At 42.8% G+C, this 27,670-nt stretch overlaps 1 protein-coding gene across 4 annotated transcripts in view; it reads left to right on the plus strand.

Moving 5' to 3' along the window:
- The first annotated feature begins 9,246 nt into the window (after positions 1 to 9,246).
- Positions 9,247 to 27,670, plus strand: part of LOC118361303 (helicase ARIP4-like) — a 65,351-nt gene continuing 46,927 nt past the window's right edge. For 2 of the 4 annotated variants that reach the window (XM_052482991.1, XM_052482993.1), the window contains exon 1: positions 12,379 to 13,003. The gene's annotated coding sequence lies outside the window, so the exon portion shown is untranslated. Of the gene's footprint in view, positions 9,516 to 12,378; positions 13,004 to 27,670 lie in introns of those variants that run through there. The other 2 variants (XM_052482992.1, XM_035741133.2) reach the window with 2 other exon arrangements.

The following is a 27,670-nucleotide window of genomic DNA, read 5'->3' on the forward strand; positions in this document are numbered from 1 at the left end:
GATTTTTGCTCACCGTTCTTGTGATCATTTTGACCCCACGGGGTGAGATCTTGCGTGGAGCCCCAGATCGAGGGAGATTATCAGTGGTCTTGTATGTCTTCCATTTCCTAATAATTGCTCCCACAGTTGATTTCTTCAAACCAAGCTGCTTACCTTTTGCAGATTCAGTCTTCCCAGCCTGGTGCAGGTCTACAATTTTGTTTCTGGTGTCCTTTGACAGCTCTTTGGTCTTGGCCATAGTGGAGTTTGGAGTGTGACTGTTTGAGGTTGTGGACAGATGTCTTTTATACTGATAACAATTTCAAACTGGTGCCATTAATACAAGTAACAAGTGGAGGACAGAGGAGCCCCTTAAAGAAGAAGTTACAGGTCTGTGAGAGCCAGAAATCTTGCTTGTTTGTAGGTGACCAAATACTTATTTTCCACCATAATTTGCAAATAAATTCATTAAAAATCCTACAATGTGATTTTCTGTTTGTTTTTTCTAATTTTGTCTGACATAGTTGAAGTGTACCTATGATGAAAATTAAAGGCCTCTCTCATCTTTTTAAGTGTGAGAACTTGCACAATTGGTGGCTGACTAAATACTTTTTTGCCCCACTGTATCACTCCTCACCTCTCAACCATGCTAGCTGTTGCGTGATGAGCATTCCGGCAAAAAATAGTTGCCACACATTGGTTGTGGATGAGGTGAGGTTTCCCTTTACTATGTAAAAGCTCTTTGATTACCTGCTTAGAAAGGTGATGTATAAATCCAATCAATCAATCAATCCATTCTGTGTAGGCGGGTTTAGAGGAAGCATCTCCATTGGTCAATCAGTTTTGGAGTAATGGTTCAGCCTCATGTTACAATAAGTGCCAAGGGATATTTTTGACCACATAGAATCAGGACATCCTTTTAATGTCCCATCTGAAAGACAGCAGCCTTGGCAGGGCAATGTCCCCATCACTGCCCTTGAGGCATTGGGATTTGATATTAACACCAGAGGGAAGAGTGTGCCCTACTGGCCCTCCAACACCACTTCCAGCAACATCTGGTCTCCCATCCAGTGACCGACCCTGCTTTGCTTCAGAGGCAAACCAGCAGTGGGTCGCCAGGTGGTATCCTGCTGGAATGTATGGAGAAGGCAGTGAAAGCACAAGCCAGGGTGATGATGTAACCAACATCACATTTAAAAAAATACAGGAAAAGAGGGAGGCGTTTGATCTCAATTGTTTATAATTAAACATGTTTCGCTGAAAGCTTTTGTTTTACATTTATTTACAATTCATTTGTTCTCCCATAAAAAAAGATCCTTGCTGTATTATATTATTTTGCTCTCAATACTTGGGGTTTTTGTTTTGCTTTCAATGCCATTCTTTTAATTTGAAATACTAAGAATTTTGTTCTTGATTTCAGAAGCTCTGCTTGATATTAATGGCAAAAAGTATCTCCATACACCTTTCCTACTCAAAAAACCCGACACAACTCTCTCAAACTGGTGCGGCAGTCTAAGCGGTCTAAGGCAAAGCATCTCAGTGCTAGAGGTGTCACTACAGACCCTGGTTCAATTCCAGGCTGTATCACAACCGGCTATGATTGGGAGTCCCATAGGGTGGTTTCACAATTGGCCCAGCGTCATTAGGGTTTGGCCGCGGTAGGCCGTCATTGTAAATAATAATTAGTTCTTATCTGACTTGCCAAGTTAAATGTAAAAAATACTGCAGGACTAGCTCTGGTCCAGGTTATTAGTGCACATTCCACCACTTCTGCAGGGTGAGAGCAACATTTTCTGTTGTGACACCAAGCCCTCAGAGCCCCAATAATACAGATGAATAAATCCTGACAGGTTACAGTCCCAGTTCAAGGCTGATCAAATCCCTTTATAGCTAAAAAAAAAAAACAAGACAATAACTTTTTTCCTAAACTTCCTTCCAGCCAACATCAGAGCTGCTATTCTGATCCAAACCCAACAAATAATTTGCATGGCCACCAATGCAATGCGTCTTGGATAGACAACCCGCATTATCAGTCACTCTGACAGGCAGCCTAGCCCGTTGCGTTGACGATATGGAGGCCATGGCGCATACTTAAGGAGATTAAAATTAGACATGTGCCAACACTCCACCTCAGGCGGCACGGACGGATGAATCCCATTGGCTGGGCTGGGATGATTGATTGGCAGTGTGCCAGCCTTGATCAGCACTTTGGCTGCCCACCTGTTCCCGGGACCACAGAGAAGAGCAGAGGCTGGGCAGTGCCAGTCTGCCAGTCGCTTATCTCATCCCCCTCTCCCCATTCCATCACAGTCAGACTAGACTACAGCGAGACAGCTTTGTCTCTAAATGAACAGATCCCTCCTGTGATGCTAGAAATGAGCTAAGCTAAAGATTCTCTCTCTGTTGGCATTTTCATTTGTACAGGTCCCAATGGACCTCAGTAGGCCTATCACTGGAATCTACTTGTCCGAAACTCCAAATGACTGGACCACCTTCACTACAGTACAATGAGGCAGTTGTGTTTATCAATACATTGCCACATAGGCCCTTTAACCACAGAACACCCAGTCTATATCCTTCATATCAGTTTTAGCAATGATTAGGAAAGCCTAATCAATCCAGAAGAGGAGCATGGATGGGATGCCAGAGGGACACTCAGAACAGAGCCATAGATACACTGTATATAGTTAAATATGCCTCTCAGAATAAGCCCTGTGACAATGCCTGCCTATAGGCATTATAGCCATGTAGGCTATGGCATATAGCCAGGTCTAATCCACCTGAAATGTAAAGGACACATAAACCCCTTCCTCTCCCTGTCATGAGTGGGTTAATTCACTACCTTCCCTAAATTGAGGTCTCGAAAGTCCCTCTAGACCTCTCTCACTCCCCTACCTTTCCCTCTCTCCCCTTCTCCTCCCCCCTCTCTCCACCCCTCAATCCCTCCTGCTACCTTTCCCTCTCTCCCCCTGTCCTCACCCTCCACCTCTCCTTTCTCCCGACACTCTCTCTTTACTGTCAGAACGGAACACGTTGCTGGCGTGCCGATGCTGTATAAAGAAACACAGGGGAAATATGAAAGACAGATGGCTGAGAGAGAGAGAGAGAGAGAGAGAGAGAGAGAGAGACAGAGAGAGAGAGAGAGAGACAGAGAGAGACACAGAGAGAGACACAGAGAGAGACACAGAGAGAGAGAGAGACAGAGAGACACAGAGAGAGAGAGAGAGAGAGACACAGAGAGAGAGAGAGACAGAGAGAGACACAGAGAGAGAGAGACAGAGACACAGAGAGACAGAGAGACAGAGACACAGAGAGAGAGAGACAGAGACACAGAGAGAGAGACACAGAGAGAGAGAGACAGAGACACAGAGAGAGAGACAGAGAGAGACAGAGAGAGAGAGAGAGACAGAGACACAGAGAGAGAGAGAGACAGAGACACAGAGAGAGAGAGACAGAGACACAGAGAGAGAGACAGAGAGAGAGAGAGAGACAGAGACACAGAGAGAGAGAGACAGAGACACAGAGAGAGAGACAGAGACACAGACAGAGAGAGAGAGACAGAGAGAGACAGCCAGACACAGAGAGAGACAGCCAGACACAGAGAGAGACAGCCAGACAGACAGACAGACAGACAGACAGGCAGGCAGGCAGGCAGGCAGGCAGGCAGGCAGGCAGGCAGGCAGGCAGGCAGGCAGGCAGGCAGGCAGGCAGGCAGGCAGGCAGGCAGGCAGGCAGGCAGGCAGGCAGGCAGGCAGGCAGGCAGGCAGGCAGGCAGGCAGGCAGGCAGGCAGGCAGGCAGGCAGGCAGGCAGGCAGGCAGGCAGGCAGGCAGGCAGGCAGGCAGGCAGGCAGGCAGGCAGGCAGGCAGGCAGGCAGGCAGGCAGGCAGGCAGGCAGGCAGGCAGGCAGGCAGGCAGGCAGGCAGGCAGGCAGGCAGGCAGGCAGGCAGGCAGGCAGGCAGGCAGGCAGGCAGGCAGGCAGGCAGGCAGGCAGGCAGGCAGGCAGGCAGGCAGGCAGGCAGGCAGGCAGGCAGGCAGGCAGGCAGGCAGGCAGGCAGGCAGGCAGGCAGGCAGGCAGGCAGGCAGGCAGGCAGGCAGGCAGGCAGGCAGGCAGGCAGGCAGGCAGGCAGGCAGGCAGGCAGGCAGGCAGGCAGGCAGGCAGGCAGGCAGGCAGGCAGGCAGGCAGGCAGGCAGGCAGGCAGGCAGGCAGGCAGGCAGGCAGGCAGGCAGGCAGGCAGGCAGGCAGGCAGGCAGGCAGGCAGGCAGGCAGGCAGGCAGGCAGGCAGGCAGGCAGACAGACAGACAGACAGACAGACAGACAGACAGACAGACAGACAGACAGACAGACAGACAGACAGACAGACAGACAGACAGAGAGAGAGACAGAGAGACAGAGAGAGAGAAAGGACCGTTTCTAAAACGTTAGCCTCGTAACTTTTCAGAGGCTCGGTGGGCACTGTGTTGAAGGCTATTCGACATTTGATGACGTTTGTGGCGTTTCAGAGTGTGTTCTGACTTCAAGACACACTCTGAAACTACAAGGGTAGTGTGAGAAGAGACTTGGGAGGGGTTTGGCAATGTCTGTTAGGTCAATATCTGTTAGGTCAACTGAGGTGAAGACCAATATTACCACGTCCTCATTTCTGAAATCTGTCCAGATGATCAACAGCCGACGATCTGAGACAGAAAACAATGGCAAACGTGGTAATATGGCATCACGCAAACAACATATAAAACAGCCATGTGGTACTTAATATGTCATTTTCAGCCCTACAGGAACTCTGTAAAGGACTTTAAACAACTCACAGGCTGATGTGAAACACGCCATCAGACTGTGGCTTTATACCCTGATGAAGGCAGCGTGTCTGTTGAAGCGTTGGTCATTAGGTTATTAAGTTATTGCATCTGAGCTCCTAGAGTGTGCGGCTCTCCTTTCATTTTTCAAGTGTTGCTTTATGCAAAACAGCATATGGCACCACGGATACATAAGCAGGGACTCATTTGGGGTCTACTTACAGAAGACAAGCACACGGAATTATCAAGGGTAAAATGCTCTGTTCGCTTCCTATAGGTTTATTATTTCCAGCTGTGCTCCAAAAGGGATTTGTTATAATGACTCAACTTAAAAGCAACGCGGTCTATGCTTAGATGAAAGCAGTGGAGGCTGCTGAAGGCAGGATGGCTCATCATAATGTCTGGAACGGAGCGATTGGAATGGCACGAAACGCATGGAAACCACGTGTTTGATGTATTTGATACCATTCCACTCAAGCCATTACCACCAGCTCAGTCCTCCCTAATTAAGGTGCCACCAACCTCCTATGCATGAGAGCATGTTTGGCGCTCAGATTGCACTAGGAAAATGTCCATGGTGAATTACTCCATCTAGTGGATGAATACCGTCATTGCACTAATAGCTGCAAACAGCAGCAGCATCATCATCAGTAATGCGATCAGCTGGTGCAGGACAAGGTTGGCCCACCCTCCTCCTGGAGCTCTACCCTCCTGCAGGATTTCGTTATATTCCTAATCTAACACAACCGATCCTGCAATTAGTTGTATTCACGTAGGGATGGAGCAAAAGCCTGCACAACCAGTCGACATGTATCATGCTCCTTTAGAAATACCACAGTAATCAATATAAGAACCATTCATAATGAGTGTCTGTGATTTGGTTGCATTCTTGAACATAAGCTTATCACCTGAATCAATATGTAATAAGGAAAGGTGGCCCTGTTTAGGCGTACCAAAAGAATAGAATCATCCTGTAATGGCAGTAGGGTATGATGCCTCTCTTTCAGATCTGGGTGCAGTGAGACCACTGTCAGAATGGGCCCTGCTTTGCTCTGTCTCACAGCAGAGGATTTAAAAACAAAACATGATAAGCCACAGAAGACTGACAGAGGCTTGAAATGGAAGAACGGGCAGCATCTCTCCGAGGATAACCTAGACTGGGGTGGGCTGGGTTGGGGGTAATTCTAGGCCCTGGTGCTGCGATGCTGCTGACTCTACATTGCAGAGCTTGTATGCCTGACTGACTGCCAGCCAGGGCTCGTTATGATTGATGTAGGGGGATCAGTGGAGCAGTGAGGGAAGGAGAACCTGAAGGCTCCTCAGGAAATTGGAACCAGTTCCATAGCTCAGGGCCTTTGGCTCTCTGGCTACATATTTTGGTCTCAATCTGCCGCTACATTCACAACCCCTCAGATTCCTGTCCGAGGGAGTGGGAGACAGACAGAGGGTTGACTGACTGCATGGGAGCTGATAGAAGAGTTATTGCAGACGATAGACAGATAATGTGCCGTCATAACATAGAACAGAATATTGGGAAAGGATAAACAGAGGGGGGGGGGAAGAGTCGATGTGAAAAGGCCATTTGCATTTGCCGTGCGCTGCCACCAGAAATGATTCACCCCCGTTGACTTTGTCCACATGTTGTTGTGTTACAGCCTGAATTTAACATTGATTAAATAACATCAAAGTGAAATGATGTTTTAATTACATTTTTTACGAATGAATGCAAATATGAAAAGCGGAAATTGTCACGCCTGCTCCCGCTCTCCCTCTCTGGCGCTCGATGGCGCCAGGCTGCCCTTCATTACGCACACCTGTCACCATCATTACGCGCAGCAGTGTTCATTGGACTCACCGGGACTCCTTCATGTTGTTGATTTCCCCGTCTATAACTGTCTGCTCCCCCGTTTGTTCCCTGTGTCTGCATTGAGGTCGTTATGTGTTCATGTCCAGACGCTGTCCTGTCCTGTTCCCTGTGTCTGCATTGAGGTCGTTATGTGTTCATGTCCAGACGCTGTCCTGTCCTGTTCCCTGTGTCTGCATTGAGGTCGTTATGTGTTCATGTCCAGACGCTGTCCTGTCCTGTTCCCTGTGTCTGCATTGAGGTCGTTATGTGTTCATGTCCAGACGCTGTCCTGTCCTGTTCCCTGTGTCTGCATTGAGGTCGTTATGTGTTCATGTCCAGACGCTGTCCTGTCCTGTTCCCTGTGTCTGCATTGAGGTCGTTATGTGTTCATGTCCAGACGCTGTCCTGTCCTGTTCCCTGTGTCTGCATTGAGGTCGTTATGTGTTCATGTCCAGACGCTGTCCTGTCCTGTTCCCTGTGTCTGCATTGAGGTCGTTATGTGTTCATGTCCAGACGCTGTCCTGTTCCCTGTGTCTGCATTGAAGTCGTTATGTGTTCATGTCCAGACGCTGTCCTGTCCTGTTCCCTGTGTCTGCATTGAGGTCGTTATGTGTTCATGTCCAGACGCTGTCCTGTCCTGTTCCCTGTGTCTGCATTAAGGTCGTTATGTGTTCATGTCCAGACGCTGTCCTGTCCTGTTCCCTGTGTCTGCATTAAGGTTGTTATGTGTTCATGTCCAGACGCTGTCCTGTCCTGTTCCCTGTGTCTGCATTGAGGTCGTTATGTGTTCATGTCCAGACGCTGTCCTGTCCTGTTCCCTGTGTCTGCATTGAGGTCGTTATGTGTTCATGTCCAGACGCTGTCCTGTCCCCTGTGTCTGCATTGAGGTCGTTATGTGTTCATGTCCAGACGCTGTCCTGTCCTGTTCCCTGTGTCTGCATTAAGGTCGTTATGTGTTCATGTCCAGACGCTGTCCTGTCCTGTTCCCTGTGTCTGCATTGAGGTCGTTATGTGTTCATGTCCAGACGCTGTCCTGTCCTGTTCCCTGTGTCTGCATTGAGGTCGTTATGTGTTCATGTCCAGACGCTGTCCTGTCCTGTTCCCTGTGTCTGCATTGAGGTCGTTATGTGTTCATGTCCAGACGCTGTCCTGTCCTGTTCCCTGTGTCTGCATTGAGGTCGTTATGTGTTCATGTCCAGACGCTGTCCTGTCCTGTTCCATGTCCGTTGATAATTAAATGTTCCCTCCATGTACCTGCTTCTTGTCTCTAACAGGGTTTCTCCTCACAGAAATGTCTTGAGTCAATAAGTATTCAACCCCTTTGTTATGGAAAGCCTAAATAAGTTCAGGAGTAAAAATGTGCTGACATTTCTAAAAACATGTTTTCACTTTGTCAATTTGTCAATAAACAAAAAAGTGGGGTATTGTGTGTAGAGGGGCGACAAAAATATATCTAATCCATGTTTAATTCAGGCTGTAATACATACAAATGTGGAATAAGGCACTGGTCTGAATGCTAGTAAAGGTACAGTTTGTAGAGTAGGCATATGGAGCTACAAAAGGCTCCACTCACAAACCTCATCATGAGTCCCAGAGTCATGAAACTCATCACGACTCACCTTTTTCAATTCTCACTTTCTTCAGTAGCTTCCACGCCCTTTACTAAACGTGTTCCGATTGCACTCCAAACACGTACCATTTTCGAAGCGCTGTTGCGGAGAAACAAAGCAATCGTTGCAAGTTAAGAAATTATTACATTGATTTAATGTAGCTGTTGATTGGCTAATTCATGCTTTTCACAGATCAATTCTGTCTGCTTGTTAGAGTGGAAATGAACACTGCTGCTACTTCACTCTCCAACCAGGTGCATGAATTGACGCGCAAAGTGAAGTGGAGATTTGGCAACTCCGGAGGGCAGTAGAAATTGATTAAAAAAAAACCTTTCCAGTGTGGTGATGCTGATGGTTTCTCGGGACTGATGGTTTCTATGGTTGTGGCTATTGAAATACAACTATACATCTTAGTAAATTAGTAAACTTGGTTTAGCGACTGGGGTTAAGTGCCTTGCTCAAGGGAACAGATTTATTTCACCGAGTCAGCTCGGGCTTTCAAACCCGTTCTTCAATCCAAGTAGCATAATAAAATCTCCATCAAAATCAGTTCGTTTAACTAAGAGCTATATGGTCCACCGCGTCGGCCTTCCGTACCTGTGGTGGAAAGTGACCGAGCTACAGCAGTTATTAGAACATTCCGAAAATCGGTCTTCTCACGAAAATGAAGGTGTTCATTGTTTTGCGTGTCACGGGACTTGTCTGAAGGTAACCTATACAAATTAATAGAAATGGCAACAAAAATAAGGGGTTAAATGTGTCCCAAATATATATATATTTTCGGAGCTTTTTTGTATCTTCTAGAAATAGAGTGCCACGGAATGAGTCATAATACCCATAAAACCTAGCAGTCAAACAAGGAAATGGTTCCAATCATTTTTCCACCATTAATTTTTCTACATAGGGGAATATAGAAACACTTCAAATGAGGACTTTGTTTTGTGTAGGCTTACCCTGGCGTGATGTTTTGAGAACCGTGTTTATCCCTCTAGGACAGGGTCACTTGCAAAAATGTCTAAGAACCCGGTTCCACTTTGCCATTATGTGTTATTGTGTGTAGATTGCTGAGATTTTTTTATTTTAAATTTAAACCATTTTAGAATAAGACTGTTAACATAAAAAATGTGGGAAAAGTCCAGATGTCTGAATACTTTCCGAAAGCACTGTATCAATATATTCGCCTGTATTCATCTCCTAAAAATGAAATGCTAATTAGCTGCTAATGTGGCTATCATAACGAACTAAAAATGCCATGATGATCTGGACGAGACTACTAAATCGAGGCAAAGGTAAGAATCTCTGGATTATGTTTGCTCAATTTAGTCATTCATAAATTGCCAACATTTCTTCAAATTGAAAATTCTGTGAACTATCTTATGCAAGTTTTAAATTGACACAATACCTGTTCACAAAATGTGTCTGCTAGAGATAACATGCAGGAGCTAGCTGGGATTTGTAGTCTTGTATGAAGTCTACTTTGATGCTAATTAGCATTTTCAAATCTGAGATTAAGTAGAGGCAAATATATTGATAAAATACCCCTTGTCCGAGAGAGATTTACATGGTTATCAAAAAGTCTCGCCAGGGTAAGCCTACACGAATAACAGCCCTTATATTAAGTGTTTCTAAAATGTTCTATGGGAAAAATGTAATAGTGGAAAGACAATTGGAACCATTTCCCTGTTTTACCGCTAGGTTTTATGGGTATTACTACACCTCCACTGTGGGGCTCTATAGTGGTTTTAGAATGAACATTGAAGGAGCTTTTTATACATTTCAAAATGGCCTCCTATGCATTCAGGGACCAGTCATAATGGGAATACAAAACATAATGTGATTGGTGACCAATTGTATTGAGACAGAGTGACCAAAAGATTGTGGTTACATACAGTTGAAGTCGGAAGTTTACGTACACTTGGAATCATTAAAACTCGTTTTTCAACCACTCCACAAATTACTTGTTAACAAACTATAGTTTTGGCAAGTAGGTTACGATATCTACTTTGTGCATGACACAAGTAATTTTTCCAACAATTGTTTACAGACAGACTATTTCACTTTAATTCACTGTATCACAACTCCAGTGGGTCAGAAGTTTACATACACTACGTTGACTGTGCCTTTAAACAGCTTGGAAAATTCCAGATAATTATGTCATGTCTTTAGAAGCTTCTGATAGGCTAATTGACATAATTTGAATCAATTGGAGGTGTACCAGTGGATGTATTTCAAGGCCTACCTTCAAACTCAGTGCCTCTTTGCTTGATCTCATGGGAAAATAAAAAGAAATCAGCCAAGACCTCAGAAAATAAATTATAGACCTCCACAATTCTGGTTCATCCTTGGGAGCAATTTGCAAACGCCTGAAGGTACCATGTTCATCTGTACAAATAATATTATGCAAGTATAAACACCATGGGACCATGCAGCCGTCCTACCACTCAGGAAGGAGACGCGTTCTGTCTCCTAGAGATGAACGTACTTTGGTGCGAAGTGCAAATCAATCCCAGAAAAACAGCAAAGGACCTTGTGAAGCTGCTGGAGGAAACCGGTACAAAAGTATCTATATCCACAGTAAAACGAGTCCTATATCGACATAACCTGAAAGGCCACTCAGCAAGGAAGAAGCCACTGCTCCAAAACCGCCATAAAAAGCCAGACTACGGTTTGCAACTGCACATGGAGACAAAGATTGTACTTTTTGGAGAAATGTCCTCTTGTCTGGTGAAACAAAAATGGAACTGTTTGGCCATAATGACCATTGTTATGTTTGGAGGAAAAAGGGGGAGGCTTGCAAGCCAAAGAACATCATCCCAACCGTGAAGCACAGGTGTGGCAGCATCATGTTGTGGGTGTGCTTTGCTGCAGGAGGGACAGTTGCACTACACAAAATAGATATCATTATGAGAGAGTAAAATGACGTGGATATATTGAAGCAACATCTCAAGACATCAGTCAGGAAGTTAATGCTTGGTCGCAAATGGGTCGCCCTAATGGACATTGACCCCAAGCGTACCCTCAAAATTGTGGCAAAATGGCTAAACAACCACAACGTCAAGGTATTGGAGTGGCCATCACAAAGCCCTGACCTCAATCCTATAGAAAATGTGTGGGCAGAACTGAAAAAGCATGTGCGAGCAAGGAGGCCTACAAACCTGACTCAGTTACACCAGCTCTGTCAGGAGGAATGGGACAAAATTTACCCAACTTATTGTGGGAAGCTTGTGGAAGGCTACCCAAAACTTTTGACCCAAGTTAAACAATTTAAAGGCAATGCTACCAAATACTAATTGAGTGTATGTAAACTACTGACCCACTGGGAATGTGATGAAAGAAATAAAAGCTGAAATAAATCACCCTTTACTATTATTCTGACATTTCACATTCTTAAAATAAAGTGGTGATCCTAACTGAACTAAGACAGGGAATTTTTACTTGGATTAAATGTCAGGAATTGTGAAAAACTGGAGTTTAAATGTATTTGACTAAGGTGTATGTAAACTTCTGACTTCAACTGTATTAGTGATCAATAGACTAGTATATAATTACAATATTAGTCACACAGTCGAAAAACTTGTTTTTTTTGCTCAAACTAATATGGCCGTATGTATAATGTCACTCACAGAGAAAGAAGACAAACTGCAGTGAACAAGAAGTGCATGAAGCGTTCGTGACGTTTGTGCCGTCCTTCTGTTACCAAACTTTGCATCTAGACTGTTTTCAAGTAAATGTGTTTATGTGAAATGTTCTGTGTAAATTGTTAAAGTCGTCCTAATGCATAAAGTTGTATGGTTGGTTTGACTTTGCAATCAATCAAATGTAAAAAGGGCTTTATAAATACATCAGCAGATGTCACAAAGTGCTGTACAGAAACTCAGTCTAAACCCCCAAACAGCAAGCAATGCATATGTGGAAGCACTGGTTTTTGTTTGGCATACATTTCAAAGTAAAAAAATCTGGGCCTCAGCGTCAGTCTTCTATCCTGGAATTGGCCTTAACTGAATCAAGGGGCGCTTCACATAATTGGCCAGTAGGGGGCGCCACAAGAACGAGACAATTTCTCAATTAGGCAGCAGACTTTTTTCGGATCATTACTCAGTAGACTACTAACCTACTGGGTGAAATCTCTTGCAAATATAATGGCAAAAATATATAGAATTCCCTCGATCAATTAACCTAGAATTAAATGTGTTTACTGTTTAGGAATAGAGGAAATGTAGGCTTGTCGGAATGAAGAGCATATCAGATTGGAAAAGCTTCCATTTCATAACTTGAAAACCCATAGTAATTGGACAACATATTTAAAATTGGTTCATTTTATGGCTTTGGCCATGCTTCTTGGCTGTTTGATATTTAGGCCGAATGAATCATATTGCTTCATTTATGGTATAGCAATTGGGTATTACATGTTTGTTTTTAAAGTGCAGTTTAGCTCAACGTGTAGCAAAAGCAAAACCATACTTGAATCAACATAATAACCAGTTTGCAAAATTAATGTATTATTTAACTTTATTCATATTAATGTGTTACGCAAACTCGACCTTGTGTCTCACTCAATTTGTTCCCCCCTCGTCGACGAATGTTTAAACATTTTGGCAGAGCGTTTCCGGAACTCTCGTATTGGCTTTTTTGTTGTTGTTTGTATTCCTGAAGGGGACCGATAGCATCGCTGTTCCTCAAGAAACTGATTAAAGACATTTCAACCTGCATGTAACTGAACATTTATTGAAAATTGAATGTAAATTATTCAAGACATTTCACGCAGTGAATACGAAAGGTGAGCATACTTTTTTCGTTTACATGCCTAATTTAATTGTGGGGGTTTTCATTGTGGGGACATTGGGTCGTGTTTTGGCTGTCTGTGTCAACTGTGCAATGAGAGCCTTATAGTGCACATCGCTGGTGTTCAGACTGCATTACCATTGCGGTGAGCGCGTGTTATGAAACGCGTGGGTTTTCGTAACTACAGTCAGCGTGTTCCGGAGTCGAGTCGGGGGGGGGGGGCAAAGCATTGGTCATGGAGGATGGTTTATTGTTGCAATTCTACAACAGACATAATAACAATTAACTTTCAATAGTGAGTTATAATAATTATGGCATACGAAAAGTGACATCTGAAATTCAAAACTAGTTTAACCTGTGGTTTTTGACGGTGTTGTTTTGATGTGACACAAGAACGTATGTTCTATTGTGTACATTTTGTTTAGGTAATTTAGTCTATCTGCCTCAACATCTTACCTCCATTCTTTTTGTTGAATAACCATATTTTGCGAGAATAATAATTGGGATTTAGTCCTACCAGAGATTCAACTATCTAAATGTGGTGTTAATGGGATTGAAAGGTGTGTTGTGCTGAGTGATTAGGCTCTTTGCCCTGCCCTGATCCCCTGGGTTTATAGTTATTTTGTTGAAAGGAATTCCAGTACATTTGCTTAATCTCCCTTTTAGATCATGTATCTAATGAACTCTATCTACCAGTCCCAGATGTATTTGAAAGTAATTGAAATACCCTAAATAGTATTTGAACCCAGGTCTGTCCCAGGCACAACATTGTGTGTTCTGTGAAGAAGAAACCGTCTGTTAATCCATCACACTTGTTCTTTCTCCTTTGCTCTTGTAATCTATTTTTTTTTGTGGGGGGGGTCAATTTGTGTTCAAGCTGCCACATCAGCTCCATGTCCATTGTCATGTTGACCAGCCATGATGATTTCTGCAGCAGTTGATTTCTTTACCTTTAATCAACCACCCCATTAGCTTCGTGGTTGCCGTAAGTGTCTTTTCTTACCCCACTTGGTGCATGCTGAAAAGTCTTGACCAACACAAGACAACGATGTGCTCAGAGTATGTCTATACCCTCTGCCTTTTCTCACCTCAGTTCAACACACGGATACCAGATGTGATCTGTCGGGAACATTTTTAAAAGGCCCTCTCCTTTTAGAGCGTCCGAGGGTGGCTGCTGCCGGCGCTCGCTCACTCACTCTGTTCCTGCTAACAAGCACAGCGGGAGACCGCGGGCGAGGGAGGGTGACATGACATCTAGCCCAAATGTCTCTCCTACGCACTCGCCTCACTCCCTGTCTGCCCGAAAAGAGGAGCAGCACTCCTCCTCCTGTTTATCTCAACCCTCAAACTCCCCAAGCTTATAACTCTGTCCCTTCCTTGTCTCCTCTTAATCATGAGGTTTGTCCCCTCCCTCGTACACCCAACAAGCTAAGTCCCTGGTACAGGTGTAAAGACACATGTAGAAATATACACTAAATGGTTCCAGAGTTGCACCTTCTCTGCTCTTCTTGCTGAACCCCATCCAACCTAGCTCCATTATTTATGTCCAAATGGTCTGTACGTGGTACGTACTGTTCTGTACTAGACCGAGTGGAGGGGCATCTTTCCGCCTGGGTAAAGGCGTCTCTGAAGAGTAAGTAGAGGTCAAAAAGAGAGCCCAGCAGAACAGATATAGGCATATCAATCACATGGCCTATATGAGATCCCAGCAGGCAGTCCATAGACTGGGATCACCATGATTCATATACTTGGAATGTTCTGGTTTATGTAATTGAGTAGCTGCCAGTAAGACTGGGATTTTATAACACTTACCTGTTTTGTGTGTATGTTCAAGGTCAAATTTGTCCATGTTTTCCATTTCCTGAAAATGTTCACTTTTGGAGATGGGTTCTCTTTTGCTTCGTTGATTGAATCATTTTCCAACAAATACATTTTTATAGTGACCATTTTTTAGTTTTAGTTTTTCAATTACTAGTCACCAGCCAATTCACTCAGGATATTGTTAAATGCATGTTTTAAGTGCACAATCTCGTCATTTGATTGGCTACCTGTTCTAAGATCCACAGGGGTCCTTTGTCAAGACGCCAGTTGAAGAGCTCTTTTTGAGCGCTTTCTGAAACCAAATGAATAAGACCACTGTTTTTGCCTGTTTCTTGATGGAACAGTCGAAAATATTTAGAGGCTAAGGTCATTGATATAATAGCCTGTCGTTCTGGCACTTTTCAGGCTGCTGATTGCAATGTTTTTAGGTCCGTCTCTCGATCTCTGTAACTCCTCAACATTCACAACTTAAAAACAACTTAAGATATCTTTGTTTTTACTTCGTGTATGTGTGTGTGTGTGTGTGTGTGTGTGTGTGTGTGTGTGTGTGAGATGGGAAGGGGTTGTGCATGTGTGTATGCCCATCTCTTTTGGTACGTGTGGGTCACTGGATATGGTGTCCGTCTATCTGCTGAGTGTATATAAGCAGTCTGTTTGAATGGTAAGGGAAGGTAGGGTGTCTGTCCGAATCTAGGCGACAGCACCACTGGTTGATGATGTACCAGTGAGCAGGGGATTGTTCAACAGAAACCCTGTTTGTCCCCACCAACCCACACAGGGAGGGATGTGCGATTCCCCTCCCAGACCACTCCTTTTAGTTCTCCTTCCTTACTGAATCTGTCTGTTGTGTCCAAGTGACCCTTTGCTAAAACCCGGATTGGATGGTACTTCTTCTCTGCTCACTCAGATCATAGTTTTTTTTCACATCCACTATAGTTTATTGGTGTAGAGAAGATAGTCATGTTGTACAACCTATTTAAAAATAATAATTACACAATAGAATTGTGTGGCCTTACATATCCCTGGAGTTTGGTGACGTGTGTCTGTTCCTCAGGTACGTGGGAGGGGATTAAGCTTCCTGTTTTGGAAAATCCTCTGTTGGCATTGGGTTTATCTCCTAAAAATACCTTGGGGACCCGGGGTCAGCAATGTTCACCGCAGCGGGTCACAAACGGAGAAGCTTTTAATAGAGTCATCAGGGAGCTATTTTCAATATGCCCCCATCTGCCTGCCTCGCCACTAGGCTGAATGTAAAGCTAATGATCTATCCGGGTACTAGAACTGGCACGACAAACGGAACATTATTGACACCGATCGCAGGCGTTTTGCTGATATCGTTCATTACGATAAGTAGCCTATAATAGAGAAATGTGACGTTTAAAATGAATTGTTTGCTAACATGGGTGATTGTTAATGGGACAATTGATGACCACAACCATCAAACTAGTTGTAGTGGTGGTAGTAGTAGTAGTTTAAAAGATAAAACTGTGGTGCACATTAAAGACCTGCTCCGGTACTTTGGCAACTACCAAGTAAAAAAAAAAAATTGTAACCTCTTGCTTTGGGGCTGGATGTGTCAATATGTAGTTCATACCTGCATAATCTATGAACAGAATTACTGTCTTACCTTAATTAGCCACACCATTTGAAAGTGACTGTTTTTCTGGAAGCCGTGCCGAGCCTTTTCCCCTACATTTTCTCCCACGTGGGCCAGCCCCCTAGCACTTCGAGTTCTAGCAAATGAGCTTCAGCCCGTCGCCATTTTAGTGATTGCTAGCAAGGTGCACACAGCAGAGCGAGAGAGAGCGCAATGACGTGGTGCACATATCTGCACATGTGACGTGTTCCGCAATTTCCTGGGACCACTTTTGGCCCATGAGGGCTACTTTCAGACCTTCTGGTTAAAGAGTATACAAAAGTACCAGATAATCTATTTAACGTTATAAACATATGTGACTCGACACCTGGATTTGGTCTTATGTAACAACATTTTGAAATGGTGTTTTTTACATTATGAAAGTAGCAAACTCGGAGCTACAAATTGATATATTATACATACACTGCATTTGTAGTACAATGGGAAAGTAATCCTACTTCGAAAGTTGATCAACTTGTAAACTCACTTTTCAGAAAAACACCTTTGAATGTTTTGCTATCTAGTGAAGCGCTCTTCTTTGTCTATGCCCATTCAGCATCGTTCACACCCTCACCCTAAGCTTTAGCCCCACTTATCTCGTTTCGCTCTCTCGAAGCACACACACTTGACGCTCTGTCCAATGATTTGTTTACGTCTGGATAACATGAAAACAGCCTAGCAAGCTCTGCTGGCAACAATTTCATTACGCTTGTTTTCAGACATTTACTGACACCGGCCATATTCAATGGGTGTTGTACACACATCTCGTAACTTTAGCTAACGAGCCAGCCAACCAACATTAACTAGTTAAACAGTGCCAACAATGCGACAGTGCTGAGAGCAAACCAACCATGTTCAATGTTAGCTAGATAACATTAGGCTCTTATTAGAACAGCACACGACTCTGGGAAACGAATGATAACGTCAGCTAGGGAGCCAGCCAGCTAAGGTTAGCTATCTAGCGAACAGTACGCTAGCTTGAAATGAAACCACTTTCTGTCAATTTGTCTAGCGTTACATGTTTATCTTAAATGTATACATCATTGTGCATGGACACATCTCCAAGTCAGGAATGGCATGCCACGGTTTCTCTTAGTTTGAAGATGTAATCCGGAGACAGGTGTTTCCTCCATCTCTTTAGCGATCATACTCCAATTCCACTGATATCAAAACGTGAGCCACAATTTTATGCAGCTCCACTACACAATATGTTTTTAAAAAAAGCCATGTTCGACAGGATTACCAACACAGACTGATGAGCTTCTATGGCAAACCAATCCAAACTCCTCTCTCTGCATGTCCAGCCCACTCATTATCTCAGTCAATCATGGCTAGTGGGAAGGTTGCTCACTTTTTCTGTGGCTTAACCAACAAGGCTCGTAATTTAACAATTGTATTCGTATTTACAGATGGCGTACAAGTTTGTTATTAAGTCACATGAAAGTTCACATGTTCAAGAAGGCATTTCTGCCCAAAAAACTAATTTTGATTTAAAAAAAAAAAACAATTACGTTCAAACGGCTCCCCTGTGAAGTAGTGACTTGCGACATACGCCTAGTTTTCTGAATCTGGTCACATGTTCTATTGATCATTATCACAAATTCAGGCAGTTTATTGTTATGGATTTTTGTCTGTATCGGCCAGCTCTACTGGCTATTATGTGTATTTGGGGGGGGTGTTAAAAAATCTATTTACGTTATGAACCACACAAGCAAAACAATTGTTTTATGACATTACTTTGATGTTTTTTAAAAATCTCTCTGTAGATAGTTTAGTCTTACCCAACATGCCTTTTTTGTTTATACAAACAAATTGATCAGCTTAAGTTGAGCTTGTCAAAGTAATTTTTTCAATGTTTACTTAGTGATGAAATGGTAGAGGTTACTGATATACAAAGAGTTTGAGGTACAGCACATTGTAGACCGACTCTATCAAAGGGACAGACTCGCATCCATATTTAGCTATACATCAGAAGGGCTGCACTGCCCACTTCCCCCTATGTGTCCCTTTTGATGCATGCCCTTTAGGTGTTCATCAAAGTGCCTGACTGAGGCTCTGTGCCCTGGGAGACAGACAGGTCTCAGGACATCAGAGGGGGCCTTCCCACTGTGCCCTGGACTGTATACTGTACTGTAGTAGCGAACTAGGCCCATTTCAATGTTCACTGCTGGATTTCCTTGTGTTTTTATAAGGACAAGCAGGAACAGGGCATTCAATCTACGCTGACGTGCATGCCTAACTGTGTGTGCATCTTTGTTTTAAGCATATCTCCTAAAACTTTACTTGTAAATAACAGCGGCATTAGCCTGCTCTTATGTAAGTCAGCTTATGCAAGCAGCTGTCTTTCGTTTCAGTGGCCTCCTTAAGCACCCCCCCCCCTTCACTTTTCTTGCCTTCGCAGATGAAAACATGCCTTTCACTCCCTCTCTTTCTCTTTTGGTGGAAGAGAGTTGCAACCATTGTGTTGAAGTGGCTTAGGCAACACGACACGTACAAAATTAACTTGACAAACCCTGACCCCCCGACCACCACCACCACCCTAAGGGACATGGTAGACACTCAGAGGTGTGTCACATCTCACATTATGTGTGTGGCCTTTATCTCAACGTGTGTGTTTATTTGTGTGAGGAAGTGATGAAGAAACTGTAGTGAGATTCTATGGCTGGGACAATACCAGTATCTCTATTTTATTTATTTTTCAAGGCGAAAATGAAAACACGAGGCGGATCAAACTCTGGTCCTTTTTTAAAAACATGCATTTGTAAAATATTGTGTGCTATAGCTTGTAAAATACACTGAGTGTACAAAACATTAGGAATACCTGCTCTTTCCATTACAGACTGAACAGGTGAATCCAGGTGAAAGCTATGATCCCTTATTGATGTCACTTGTTAAATCCACTAAAAACAGTGTAGATGAAAGGGAGGAGACATGTTAAGCCTATAGAAATTGAAACCTGCATGGTGCATGTGTGCCATTCAGAGGGTGAATGGGCAAGACAAAATATTTAAGTGCCTGCGAACGGAGTATGGAAGTAGGTGCCAGGTGCACTGTTTTGAGTGTGTCAAGAACTGCAATGCTGCTGGGTTTTTAATGCTGAACAGTTCCCATGTGTATCATGAATGGTCCACTGCCCAAAGGACATCTCGCCAACTTGACACAACTGTGGAATACTTTTAACACCTTGTAGAGTCCATGCCCCGACTAATTGATGCTGTTCTAAGGGCAAAAGGGGGTGCAACTCAAAATTAGGAAGGTGTTCCTAATGATTTGTACACTCAGTGTAAATACATGTAATTCTGAACAACAGCATAATGTTTGTTTCCAACACTGAGGCTAATTTTCCTAAAGAAGTCAACTCCGCTTCGTGTTTTGAGACAGCATAACCGGAAGTGACTTTTTCGCAGGTTAGGAGAATTAATGTAGCATGTTAGGAGAATTTGGTTACGGTTCGAGAAAATGCTTTCCTAACCTGCTACGAAAATAAACTTCCGTGCGTAGCTGTATCGAAGTGTCGTGTTTTTAAGAAGTCCCAACTGCAGCCCTATGCGACTCCTCTCGCTTCTTGTTTCCAGCCTGGTGGCTTTGTCCCCTATGACCTTCAGTCCGGCTGTTTGGCTCTGTCCTGAGGGTGCTGCGGTCTGGTCTGGACTCTGGCACTGTCCTGAGGGTGCTGGGGGCTGGGCTCGTATCCTTCTGACCATGTCTGTGGTGTCCCTTGACCCTGCGTTACATCATCTAGAATCTTAGATGATGTTGGGTGGCCCTATTTTAGCAGGGTTGAGTCTATGTACTCCCCTCCCTCGTTTGGCATGCGGGTTTTGAGGACACGAGACAACCAGACCTCAACCCCTCCCCCGACCCGTCCCAGGTGGTCTCCATTGCTGCCGGGGATTCATTCAGGAGGAGGATACAATGCATGTTTGAAATGTCACAACTCCTTAGATGAGATTAATTTTATTACTTTATTATCCCACCAGGGGGAAATTTGTTTGGTCATGTGCTTAAAAGACAAACACAGAATGGTACACAATAAAATTGATATGAAAAGTGCAATGGGTTACATATTTACAGTGGATGTTCAATACACGCTCCCTTCAAACCGATCAATGGTCTTTGCTACGTCTTTCCATTATACAGCCTAATGGCTGAAAGTCCCTGTATCTATTAGTTTCTTTTCAATAAGTATTTTCGCCCCAGTCAGGCTGCGGCTGCTTTGGGTGAATTTAAGAGGAAGTCGGTACTGTCCTTTTTAGAATTATCCTTCCGTAGAATGTTTGTCATGTTTTTGGAGTATGAGATTTGTGTACTGGCTGTTGGCCGACTCTTGGCCAATACCATTTATCTTGCCCGCTGTTTTTATGTGTTGCTGCAGTTTGGTCTTGCACATAACAGGCCAAATGATAGGACACTCTCCAGGACAGATTTGTAAAACATCTGCAAGATATGGCGATCAACATTGCAATAGATCAGTTTAGGCTTGGGCGGTATCCAGATTGTAATGCCATCATAACGACCTTGTGCTATAGCGGGATATTTGGTAATACTGACACTGAACACAACGGGCGCTATTTTCAAACCCCACTGAGTTTTTGTAATCTGAAGGTTAGCATTGCTAACAAGTACATGGAGAGTCCCCATAGAGAATGCTAACGAGGCTCTGGCCTAAAAATGCTACTCAGTTTTCTGCATGCACAAAACAAACATTTGACAGCAAGGCTCTTGATCCCGAAGGGGATTCTCTGCTGTTAACAAGCAAAGCTGGATTTTGGAAGAAGCTAACCACTTCGCTAGATAGCTAACAAGCTACTAAATTAGCAAACCAATTGTGCAACTGCAGAACATTTAGCACATTTTAAACAGTTAATATTTATAAGAAATCTACCTGTCAAACATTTTAGTTTTGAATTCCATACGGTAACTAGATCACCTGGTGCGAGCTGCACAACAGTGAGTTACTCACAAGTCACCGGTCTCATTGTGTGCATGGAAACAAACGCCACATGACTGGGCACTACCAGTAAGCTTCATAATGAAAAATTGTGACAGCGATCTACTTTATCTTCACCGTATTGCACAAGTTGACTACAGGTATTTACTTAAAAAGTAGATGCAAATATTCAAATATTCAAATAAAAGCTTGACAGTATTGAAAACCATTCTGTGTTGTTTTTTTTTTTTTTCAAAATACCCCGGTATACAGTATAATGCCCAAACCTTGTTCAGGTTGTGCAAAAAGAACATTCTCTGTCATGTTTTCTTTGAATTTCAGTTTCTCAATTCCCAGGTATGTGGTCACTCCATTGACTGGTTCTCCCCGTTGATCTTCGTGAAGGGTAGTGCAGTTTTTTTCCCCATACTCTACAAGAAGAAAGAGACACTTATATTATACACAAACCATATATTTTTATACAATCGTTTCACAAACCAAGGTCATGTACCAGTGAATAGGGCTTGTTTTGTCTCTTGTCTGAAAAGGCAGCCCCTCTCCCTGTAGAATTGAAACAGTGACCCGACCCCTTCCTGAGAAGCTAACAAGGTCATTGTTAACCTTCCAATTAGCTTGCTCTTTTGTTACGGATAATTGCTCCATTGCTATCCTCTTCCCACCAACCATAATTTTCTTCCTTGAATTCAAGTCTCTATAGCTGGAAGTTGTGTTCTATGAGCTACTTCAGCGTCTGTGTTTTAGAAAGTTCCTTAAAAGATCTTTGCTCACGGTTGTGTCGGCTAACCTGACATTGAAGCTGGGTTGGATCACGATGATATGCACTACATTGGCACAGAAAAAGGCTGTGAGTGATGTGAATTTAATTTCACCAAGCTGAGTGATGAGCTCGAAAATGCATCATGAGAGCTTTGCCTCTCAGGAATAGGCTGCTGCCAGCGTCTTTCATTCTGCTGTTTGACTCTTCCCAGGGATCCACAACTCTGACAAGTCTTCCCTCTAGTCTGTTTGTGTTTTACATCTTTTGTGTGTGTGTGTGTGTCCGGGCCGCTTCTTTGTCTACAGTATTTCTTTGACAAAACAGCAGCACGATTCATCAGTGAAAACCCCACAGGAGGAGTTGTGTGGAAAGGAAGAAAGATGAGGGTTTCTTTCCCTCTCTATAGTTGTTTTTATCAAAAGGAGCCTAAAGCTAAATCTGCTAGCCTGATTGCCAGACCTGTATGCTTTAGCTAAGTCCTAAATGAAAAACATTTGTTGATGCTAGCCATTAGGATAGCATATGTGATCTGGCATGACAACAAATACAACAGAGTTGGCTAAATCACAAATAGGTTTTTGACTAACTGTAACCCAAGTTAGTGCAATGTTTCTCATCCAGGCCCTCTGGTATCATTAAGATGTCAATTGAAGACTAACTCCTGCACTATAGTGTACACCTGGGGTCTATAACAGGTCGATCGTGAGCTACCAGCCCACCTATGAGTAGCTTGCCAAACAAATCGGAAAATACATTCAATTTTAGCCTTCAGAACCGTAGCTAATACGGCACACACCTCACTCGCTAGATGCACAATTAAAGGGGAATTTAGTTCCTCTATGAACAATTGTGATTTTGAGAGTGAACCCCCAAATAAAATCTAAAAGTGAGAATATCATTTGGGAAAATATCAACCAGAATTTGGGGGAAAATATCACATTTTACAGGGCCCCCTTTAGAGTTGTTTATGAACCATTATTTTTAACATGTGTATTGGCAGAAAAATGTAGGGCACTACTTTCTCTTGTACGATAAGGACCTGGGGAGGAGCTGCGGCGAAGAGTTGCAGGGGAGTGTCGAAGAGCAGAATATTCCTATTTGAAAGCTAAAAACAAATGACTAGCTCTCATGCTAGAAAAGGTTGGATATCCCTGGTATACACAGTGTACATGGATAAACATAGGGCCCTATAAAATCCGGAATAAAGACATTTAACAGAATTTAACGATGTAAAAAATACTTCGAAAAAAATGAATAGGGGAAGCGCTGCTAAGGTACACAATAGTAGATTTTGGTAGACAGAAGGTGCTCTTTGGTAAAAGGGGTAAATTGGTCATCAAAAAGAAAGGAGGACCAAGGCAAGGTACTCTAAATATAATGAATTAAAATCCCATTATCTATCTGTATGGCATGTTCAATGGAAACAAAGTTGAACCATTTTTACTTTGTTTCTGTTGAATATAAAAATATGCATTGAATTTAATAGGACATTTTTATTAAATCATTGACCTTATTAGAAAATGTAATTGTTTGCCCAAGAGAATCATAAGACATGAACAAAATGCGTTAGTGTTTCGTATTTTCATGCAACTTTCTGTAACTGCACAGGAATAGCCCTGTCTCTGTGTATGTGGGCGGCGCACACGCAGGTCTACACTTTGTGTAGCTGGTAGCGATTATGCTAATGAGTAACCTTCTGGTAGAGATGGAAAGGCTTTCCCAGAAATATTCTCAATGAAATGTTAACTACAAAGTAGCTGGCAGAATGAAATCATGATTATTTGCATCAATCCAGTGGCCATTTTGTTTTGCAAACTTTGCAATCACACGAGCGCTACAGCAACACCGGGTGACTACACCCAAAAATGGAAAATTATTCCAATTTTTCCCCAGACTTAAAGAATGGTCTCCTGATGTGGTTTAAACATTATTGCGGACTTAGAAAAACAACAAAATTGGATGTTCTATATAAAAAAAAGAAGTGTGATTTGAGAGCCCTATAAAAACAGTACACATACCCCTTTAATGTAACTGGGGTTGTACTGTATGTATCCCAGTGTTTCTGTGAGGTAGGAAAGCCCTTAGACATGATTGGACTCACTGTGTCTACAGGTCTGGTTCTGTCAGTAAACAGTGTATCGTAATCCAACCCTGACACATTGTTAGCCTTGGCATATACTTCTAGCTCTGCCTCTCTCTGCTGCCCAGTTATGCAAAGACTGTTAATTGCATTACATCACAAGGAGTGATGTAATTGTTTTTCCATTACATAAGGCCAAGTCAGTGCCGTTTAAGATGAGGGAAGACAGTTTTTTTTTTCTTTGTATGTTTGGCCTTATTTCTATTACGGCATATTGGATGACTCATTCATATTCCATTCACCCAGCTCAATGTAACAGTGATAGGTTTAGGCTACTACATGATACTCAAATGTTCCCCTATACCCATCATGAGGTTGCTACAACCAAGCCTATGAATGAAAGTTTACAATGTAGGTGGACACAGGTGGAGACACACATTTCAGGAGACAGACCGTGACACATGGACAGACAGTGACATTCAATACCACCTTACATACTCTTGCCTGCATCTAGCCTGATATAGGGTGTAATCATTAGTCCAACAGTTGCAAACAAGAGTTTCTATTGGACAAATTCAGATGTTTATCCACGTTTTGCGTCCATCTAAAACACTTTTTTTCAACAGAATCGGCGGAATGAATACACCCCTGATCACGGATAGACACAGTTCACTTTCATAGCAACACCGTTATTCTATTGGTCAGTTTGTCGTTCTGTGCGAGGAAAAAAATAGCCTGTTCCAAACAGACTCTGGGAAAGTTGTGGGGTGATATCCCAAAAGAATATAACTAGTAGGCCAACGGGCTGCATAAAAAATACGCTTTAAAAAGCAATGAGTCTTATGCATCGGATCAGAACGTTTAGCTTAAAATGTTGATATAGTATTTCTTCACATTATACGCGCAGCAATGCACAAGTAAACTACGCCCAAATGTTTGTTCCACAATGCAATTAGCGGGAAACACTGTTGTAAAAAGTGGTTTCTTGTGACCGAGATTAAAATATCTGAGAGAAATGTTGAGGGGATATGTACAGATGCAACAACTAGCATAGGTTGCTAATATGACTGGGATTGTGCCTTTGGCTACTAGACAATGAAAGATGGTTGATTTGAAAACCAATAGAACCAGAGAGAAATGGGCTACTGGTTTTAATGTCATATGGAAGTAAGTCTCTTTATAAAATTGCCTTTATGTTTCCATGGATTTTAATTTGACGCAAGGTAAGACATGCCTCGTAATGTAAAACTTTTAGGTTTCAAACGATTAAGTATATGTTTTCAAAATACGTACTGCCTCCAGCTCATTGTAAAGTGGTGTGTGTGTGACGCGCTGAAGCTTGCCTACCGTTGCCTATATGCACTTGAATAGGGAATGGGAAGCGTGCTTCAATTACCAGTTGAGAAATTAAAGTGGAAGCTATTTTTAAACGTGGCCTTAAACAGTTAACACGCGGTTGCGCTTAGAATTGTTACGCAATGATTATAAAATCAATTATTATAAAAGCACGCTTCATTCCAGCAGCAACAAATTAGCAGTTTGAGAAGCTCTGGCAACGGCTCTCTTTCGACATCTGACAGATTTTCCGTTTACAAGCCGTTTATAAGCATGACCGGTCAAGTGTATTTCCATCAATGACTAGGCAAAAAAATAAAATATATTTTTCAAAGGGATTTTCCTTCTTCTCCCGGACAATTGGCCGGCTCCCTGGTGTGTGTGCGCGCTTTGAATAGTGTAGTGTTGCCAACTCCTCAGTAAAGAAAGTAGCTATTGGCTGTCCTAAAAGTCGCTAAATGACGCCATCGTCTAATTTGCATAATTGGCCATGCAATTGTGATGGGCGCTGTAGGAGAGGAATAACTTTGTGAGAGAGACAAAAAGTGAGTAAAAAAACACCCTAAATACGTTTAGAACTACAAATGAACTTTCGGCATTCTTTAAAAAAAAAAATGTATGTCACAATTCCAACCCTCCTCCTTTATCCAGGCTTTTGGGACCAGTAAAAGTGACCCAAAAGAGACACTCTGGCATTTTAGTTTAGTTTTCTTAATTTGGTTTGATTTTTAACCTTATGGTCCACTTAGGAGCCTACAACAAGTCACAGTAAAACATGAACATTTTAAAACCATAACATTTTTTTTTTTTTTTTGTATACAATCTAAATGGACCAAAAAGAGACAATAGAAAAAAAATGTCAATAGCAATGTGAGAAAATTATGGTAACTGGTCTGGCCCTAATTCAGGTCAAAATAAAAATGTAAGCCAGGGTGGGATCAGCCAGCGGCGGCTTCCCGCATACGCAATTCATTTGCAGTCTGGACGCGGAGGGGTGAACATCTCCTGCTCTGACTGCAGCTGGGAGGGACTGCTGCGTGAGGACTGGGCCTGTGAGGGCTTTGGGACGGGGTGGGCCCCACAGCAGCACCTGCTGCTCGTTGAGAATAGTAAGAACCATAGTGCTTTCACGTCAGTCTCCAATAACACCAGAAAAAGTCACTAGATAGTCACTAGATAGGGGTCTGAATACTCGCTAAATATATCAACTAAGTCGCTAAGTTGGCAACACTGAATTTATCTAGTTTATCTAGGCAAGTCCGTTAACCTCTATAGGGTATGTGGGACGCTAGCGTCCCACCTGGCCAGCATCCAGTGAGATTGCAGAGCGCCAAATTCAAATACAGAAATACACATTTTACAAATTCAGAAAATATACAACTATTTCACATAGGTTTAAAGATGAACTTCTTGTGAATCCAACCACTGTGTCAGATTTCAAAAATGCTTTACGGCGAAAGCATACCTTACAATTATTTGGGAACATAGCCCAGCAGACAAGTCCATTACAAACAGTAACCAACCAAGTAGAAGAGTAACACAAGTCAGAAATAGAGATAAAATGAATCACTTACCTTTGATGATCTTCATATGTTTGCACTCAGAAGACATTCATTTATTCAATAAATGCTCCTTTTGTTCGATAAAGTCTCTCTTTATATCCAAAAACCTCAGTTTCTTTCGTGCGTTTTCTTCAGTAATCCACAGGCTCAAACGCAATCACAACAGGCAGACAAAAAAATCAAATTTGTAAAGTTCATAGAAACATGTCAATCGATGTTAATAATCAATCCTCAGGTTGTTTTTAGCCTAAATAATTGATAATATTTAAACGGACAATCGCGTCGTCAATATAAAAGGTAAACAAGAAAGGCACTCTCAGCCGCACGCATGAAAAAGCTCTGACACGGCAGGGTCCACTCATTCAGACTGCTCTTACTCCCTAATTTTTCAGAATACAAGCCTGAAACTATTTCTAAAGACTGTTGACATCTAGTGGAAGGCATAGGAACTGCAATTTGAGTCCTAAGTCAATGGATACTGTAATGGCATTGAATAGAATACTACAACAAACAAAGAAGT

This window comes from Oncorhynchus keta, chromosome 28 (genome assembly GCF_023373465.1).
Source record: "Oncorhynchus keta strain PuntledgeMale-10-30-2019 chromosome 28, Oket_V2, whole genome shotgun sequence".
Taxonomy (NCBI): Eukaryota; Metazoa; Chordata; class Actinopteri; order Salmoniformes; family Salmonidae; genus Oncorhynchus; species Oncorhynchus keta.